The sequence below is a fragment of the Canis aureus genome, chromosome X (assembly GCF_053574225.1).
Source record: "Canis aureus isolate CA01 chromosome X, VMU_Caureus_v.1.0, whole genome shotgun sequence".
In the NCBI taxonomy this organism is placed as follows: Eukaryota; Metazoa; Chordata; class Mammalia; order Carnivora; family Canidae; genus Canis; species Canis aureus.
Window position 1 is genome coordinate 41,582,387 of NC_135649.1, and position 7,078 is coordinate 41,589,464.

The following is a 7,078-nucleotide window of genomic DNA, read 5'->3' on the forward strand; positions in this document are numbered from 1 at the left end:
TTGTTCATTTCCCAGAGTTAGGTGTCTCTCATATTTTGTCATCCTCACTGATATTTTCACTCATTTTCTCTTCTTTCCCTTTATTCTCTTTCACTAATTTTTATATTCCCCAAAAGAATGAGACCATATAATGTTTGTCCTTTTCCTTTTTTTATTTTTATAAATTTATTTTTTATTGGTGTTCAATTTGCCAACATATAGAATAACACCCAGTGCTCGTCCCATCAAGTGCCCCTCTCAGTGCCCGTCACCCAGTCACCCCCACCCCCCGCCCACCTCCCCTTCCACCACCCCTAGTTCATTTCCCAGAGTTAGGAGTCTTTCATGTTCTGTCTCCCTTTCTGATATTTCCCACTCATTTTTTCTCCTTTCCCCTTTATTCCCTTTCACTATTTTTTATATTCCCCAAATGAATGAGACCATATAATGTTTGTCCTTCTCCGATTGACTTATTTCACTCAGCATAATACCCTGCAGTTCCATCCACGTCAAAGCAAATGGTGGGTATTTGTCGTTTCTAATGGTTGAGTAATATTCCATTGTATACATAAACCACATCTTCTTTATCCACTCATCTTTCGATGGACACTGAGGCTCCTTCCACAGTTTGGCTATTGTGGACATTGCTGCTATAAAAATTGGGGTGCAGGTGTCCTGTAAAAGCCCTTTTAAAATACATGAAATAAAATACATAGGATTACAAATAAAGCCTGTTAAGTAATTTTAGTTATTAAATTTTTAAAAATACTCATATGACAATGTATGTGCTTCATATGAAGGTTTTAGTTTTTTAAAGATTTTATTTATTTATTTGAGAGAGGGAGAGTGTGCAAGAGCAAGAGAGAGAACACAAGCATTGGGAGGGGTGGAGGAAGAGGGAGAAGGGAGCCAGACCTCAGGACCGCAGGATCACGACCTGAGCTGAAAGCAAACGCTTAACCAACTGAGTCACCCAGGTGCCCCTATACGAAGTTTTTAAATACAAGATCTACCAGTGGGCCTAGCTATAGTTTCAAAGTACATTCATGATTAAAGAAAATGCAGAATTTCATGTAGAGCTTAATAAAAATAGAGATGTAATTTTCCTTAATAAAAGTTTTTTTTTTTAAGCGTAAACTCTAACCATAGACTCCTTATGCACTCCACAAGAAATCTACATAATGGCATGTTGGAACTAACATGAAGTGGCTTGCAAGAGATGATTGTTGAATTTTCAGTCAGTTTGGCTGTTTGCTAAATGCAACTATCGTTAATCAGTAAGTTATATAAATTTACAATTCAATATATCATATTAAAAAAAAGTAAATACATACTCAAAACATCACTTCCTAATTATTTCACTGTATTCTATTATTGTCCATGTTCTTGAGGTTATTTATCTAAAACTATTTTATCTGTATGGCAAATTACTATATTATGGCATATTACCATTCCATCTCTTTCCAACTCTATATTGGGTGACATCAGACTAGAAACTAGAAATTAGACATGGAAACCAGCAAATGCTATAAACCAGAGCTTTTAACAAGCAGAGCCAACTGTTAGATATTTAATAGCACACTACTGTGTCTATGGGCTCCAGGTAAGAACATCTAGTAGAACAAGTAACACCCCTGAAGATCTCTAGGGAACTCTTTTAATCAAGGGTCCTAGGATAAGCATAACAAAGAATTTTTAGATACAACACCAAAAGCATAATCCACAGGGAAAAGAGAATACTGGCGTTCATCTGAATTAAGAACTTCTGCTCTTCAAAAATACTCTTAGAAGAATGGAAGGACAAGCTAAGGACCTAGAGAAAATATTTGCAAATCTCATATCTGATAAAGGACTTATATACAAAATATATAAAGAACTCTCAAAACTCAGTAAGAAAACAAACAACCAAATAAAAGAAATGGACAGAAGATTTAAACAGACACTTCACCAAAGGAGATATATGGATGACAAGTAAGCCCATGAAAGATGCCAAGTATCATTAGTCATCAGGGAGATAGAAATTAAAACAACAATTAAATGCCACTGCATCTACTAAACTGGCTAAAATTTAAAACATTGACTATACCAAGTGTTGGTAACCACATGAAGAACCAAAATTTTCATACATTGATGGTGGAAATGTAAAATGGGAAAATCACTTTGAAAATAGCTTCTTGGGATCCCTGGGTGGCGCAGCGGTTTGGCGCCTGCCTTTGGCCCAGGGCGCGATCCTGGAGACCCGGGATCGAATCCCACATCGGGCTCCCTGCATGGAGCCTGCTTCTCCCTCTGCCTATGTCTCTCTCTCTCTCTCTCTGACTATCATAAATAAACAAAAATAAAAAAGTGTCCCTTTAAAAAAAAGAAAATAGCTTCTTATAAGGATAAATATAAATCTGCCATATGACCCAGCAAGTCTAGTCCTAGGTATCTACACAATAGAAATAAAATCATATGTCTATGTAAAACCTTGTACATGAATGTTTAGAGCAGCATTATTACTAATAGCTCCAAAGTGACACAACCCAAATGATAAGCAAAAGATGGTATAATTATATGACTGAATACTACTCAGTAATGAAAAGGAATATACTACTGACATACATACGTAACTGTCAGGTTTAATCCGATTGGTAGTGAAATGAAATAGAGAGGCCAGGCAAAATTTGGTCGAAACAGGTTTTTAATGGGACATGCTCTAGGGTGAGGTTGTGCGGCCCAGCAAGGGAGTGAAGCCGGGGAAGTCTCAGGGCCAGGGAAGTCGCGCGCAGGGGAGTATAAGTGGGCTTTTTTAAGGGGGAGGGGTAAGGCATTGTGTGTCTGTATGGGGTGATAGGTATTAGGGCCTGTTACTGGTGCAATCAGTATGGGGCGATAACTGCTTATGCCCTTACATGGGTTCTGGGTAAGGTATGGTTCAGGTTTCCTGCATAGGTCCCCTCTCCCCTGATGACGTGTCCTTGGGCGGTCTGCTGGTGGTGGGGAAGTTCTGAGGTGGGGGTAACAAGATGGAGGATCCACTGCCAGTTTGTTGGTGCCTCCCTTGATCCTGCCGGCCCAATAATAACAACTTGGATGAATCTTAAAAAGAAATTATGGAGATCCCTGGGTGGCGCAGCGGTTTGGCACCTGCCTTTGGCCCAGGGCGCGATCCTGGAGACCCGGGATCGAATCCCACGTCGGGCTCCCGGTGCATGGAGCCTGCTTCTCCCTCTGCCTGTGTCTGCCTCTCTCTCTCTCTCTCTCTCTGTGACTATCATATTTAAAATAAAAAAAAAAAGAAATTATGACAGGGGAAAGAGGCCAGCCAAAAAAAAAAAAAAAAAGTACGTACTCTATGATTTCATTTACAGAAAATTCTAGAAAATGCAAACTAATATGTCATGGCATACAGCAGGTCAGTGGTTGCCTGGGGTTAGAGAAAAATGGGGAAGGGCAGGAGGGAAGGATTACAAAGGGGCACAAGGAAACACATTCATCATCTTGATTGTTGACTGTTTCGTGGGTGTATACATATGTCAAAACTTATCAAATCGAACACTTAAAAGCTATGCAGTGTATTTCGTGTCAATTATCCTCCAAATTAAAGCTTATTTTTAAGAGTAGTATTGATTTTATTAGCAATGTATTTAAACAGACACTTCAACAGAGAAGATATATGGATGGTAAATAAATCTATTAAGCAGAGTTATTTTTTTTCCTAATTAATGTTTTTGAGGCACCTTCATTATGTCAAGCCACTGGAGGCCAATTATTTGAGGAGATAATCATTTCAGATTTGCTGGATGGTATCCTTATAAAAGTCTAAGATATTCTGTCTAAAGTAAGTTACAGACTTTCACCCATATTCCCTACTTATTAAGTGAATGTATGTGGAAGGAACAGAGTGTTTTTCTTTATAGGTGGAGAAGCTGAGACAGAGATACTAACCAACGTATCTTAGGTCCCTCCATAGGTCAATGGCAGAAACGAGACTGAAACTCAGATCTCCATCTTCTCAGTCAAATAATTAAGGGAAAGACCCTGTTGGAAGAAAGAGGTTTCTGTGTGGCTCCACAGGGTGATCCGAATTCATGACAGGTTACTGAAAGGTAAGCCCGCCTGTTGGAGGAATCCGTGTTCTGTTCAATTTTAACACACTCTTGGGAGAGATCGCAATATAATCAAACTTTGGCACTCTGAAATGTTTAAAGCATACTTTATGTTGGGTAGCAGTTTTGCTCCTTAATCAAAAGGTTTCTTATCAATATGCTATGGCTTGATATCACTAACCTGTCCATTTAGTACATTGAAGACTCACATTCATCCACAGATCCAAGAACAGTATCTGAGCCAACATTTCATTAACTTGTATATCTTTCCCAAACCAATGATTGGTTGTGTCCCTCCGCCACTCCCCGCACCATCCCCCTTTCCCCTTAGATGTTGCTGTGGAGATTTTGGCACAGCATAGGAAAGGGAGGAGGGAAATGAGTAGGAAAGGGGGGGAGGGAGTAGTTCAAGTGCGATTTACCAGGGGCCACTACTCTCAAAAAAGACAAAAAGGAAGAAACACAAGAGAGGGAAAAACCATTCTCTCAGAGTCAGGGCCTCCTTATATGGGAAGGCTGCCAGAAAATTTAAGGTAGCACTGAGAAGGAAGGCAACAAGGGATTAAGGATGTTCTTACACTCCTGTTTAAGGACCATTTACAGAGTACAGGCAGCCTATTACACCCCAACCCCTATTCACCAATGGAAGACACACACAGTCACTCACCCATGCATACACAAAGGTAAACAGAGACCTTAGCAACTATAAAGACACGTGCATGCTCTTGGGCTGAAACAAAGGGACAAAGGGACCACATCCAGAAAAGCACACATTTTATAAGCCCTCAAAAAATCAGTTAGGTGCAGAGGATGGTTAGGGGAGAAAGAGTAGGGAAAGCCATAAGTGGCAGGTGAGGCAGGGCAGGGGTGGAGGTGAGAGACTGGATAAACAGTTAAGTGTGAAAGAGAGTATAAATGAGTTAGTCTGAGTCCATAGAATCTCCACCTAAGGGTGGGTTAGAACAGAATGAGACACAAATCTCCTCAAATACTAGTGTTTCAAAGCTAGAATTTTCTCTCAAGCCTTTGCAGTCCCCACACTAAAATAAATTCTAATCACTTTTTCCAGTGATTTTTCCAGTGATAACTACTTTCTCTAGTACATTCACTTCTCAGCACAATTATGTGAGTGCAAAATGATCATATTAGCTGATATATTTGTAGATTTATTTTACTTAAATAATCTACGCCTTTAAGAAATGTAGTTCTTTTTTTACAGGCAGAGGGAGAAACAGGCTCCATGCAGGAAGCCTGACGTGGGACAAATCCCATGTCTCTAGGATCACACCCTGGGCCTAAGGTGTCACTAAACCGCTGAGCCACCCGGGCTGCCCAAGAAATGTATTTCTAAGGAAATGAGCACACGCCTCAGGTGATAGGAGGCAAAAAAGGCAATGTTAAAATTAGACAAAGATAATAAAAAAACCTACCTTTTTTCTTTTTGAATTGTTTTCAATGTTGGCACACATTTGAAGGTGCACATACAGACTTCTAAATCAATGCCCAATATAATCTCAGTATTGTGAGTCACTGGAGGCAGGGCTAAGTTGAAGTAGTGGAAAATCTGAAATACACAATATTTTTAAAGACATACATTTTTATTACTTTCAAGTGCAAACAGTTACTCCAACTATGTTAGGATAATTTGGCCAGTATGAGATCCGCTTTCAACAAAGAGTTCAGAATGTATTGTTTAGTCCCATTGCAGTTGCCCTGAACCTAGCCAGGAGAGTTTTTCAATGGAGCGATTCTACCTTAACACTTCATCTTTTGGAGAAATTACAATAACTAATGTCTATTGAGCACTTCCTACGTAGTAGAAAAGCACTGATCTTAGCAGTTTACTTGGATGGTCACATTTATTTCTCACAATTACTTTATAAAGTAGTTTCAAAAGCTATCCCCATTTTACTGATGAGGACACTGAGACATAGGGAGATTAAGTACCTTTCTTGAAATCATACAGTGAGTAGAGAGTTAGAGCCCAGATCTGAACCCAAATAAGCTGACTCCAGAGCCTGGGCTATTAACGAGAGTACTGTGCTACCTCAGATAAACAACTTTTTGCCTCAGGTAAAAAATTTGATATCAAGGATTTGTTTTCAACAGGAAAGAAACTTCCAGAGTATGTTTTAGCATCAGCACACACTGAACCCTCTCTTCTACTTCCTCGGGTCTCTGCAGCTACATACAGGGTTCCAAACAAAGATCACTGACTTTGGGAACGGTGAACCTCGGGGTCTGTAGGATCCTTTGGCATCAAAGAAAGAGCCAGTTATCTTCAGGAGACTGTATTGCTAAAGCAGGCAAGTAAACTAGCACCTTTCAGAGGAAATTTGTAGCACGGGTTGAAACACAAAGGTTTCCTGCTTAACTTTCGGTGTACCAGGAATATAAATCAATTACAACCTCCCATCCCTGAGCAGTCCAAGTAATCAAGACCTTGCTGAAAAGAGCTTGATGATCCTTTACAGGGACATGAATACAATTTAAGATTTGCACCTCAACTGTATCTGCATAACAAACTTTTCTCCTGTGGCTAGTACAGAGATGTGATTTGGTCCAGTCTTGCCTTATGACGATGCTCAAAGATTGTTAATTAGTGGAGTCAGGATTATGAAAATTCGCGTATTTACTTTTGATGAAAAATACTTAGTAACAATCTAATATAACTATTCAACACTTTTATTGTGTGGGGAGAAAAATAACACCAGGTAAATCAGGAATTATAACAACTACAGACCAAAAAAGGGGTGGAAGAAAACTAAAGAAATCATCTTTAGATAGGTTGAAAAGTTAAAAAGCTGCTGGGCAAGTTGCCATGGAGACCATGTCCTGAATGTAATACTGGGCTTCTCCTCACAGTTAAATACTAAAGGCCAGACTCTCCAGCTGCACACATCCTTTTTGTGCAGACAGTGGCAACTACTTGAAATGGAAATTCTCTGTTTTGATGAATGAGAATGCAATAGGAAATTTCCTGTGCAAGAATCCTAATCTGCTGAAAA

At 39.5% G+C, this 7,078-nt stretch overlaps 1 long non-coding RNA gene across 1 annotated transcript; it reads right to left on the minus strand.

Moving 5' to 3' along the window:
• Positions 1-332: 332 nt before the first annotated feature.
• On the minus strand, positions 333-5,623 carry LOC144307661 (uncharacterized). Its single transcript, XR_013374436.1, has 3 exons — positions 5,501-5,623; positions 3,910-4,002; positions 333-665 (listed from the first exon to the last, which is right to left on the minus strand). It is a non-coding gene; the product is annotated as an uncharacterized LOC144307661 (long non-coding RNA).
• Positions 5,624-7,078: the final 1,455 nt, after the last annotated feature.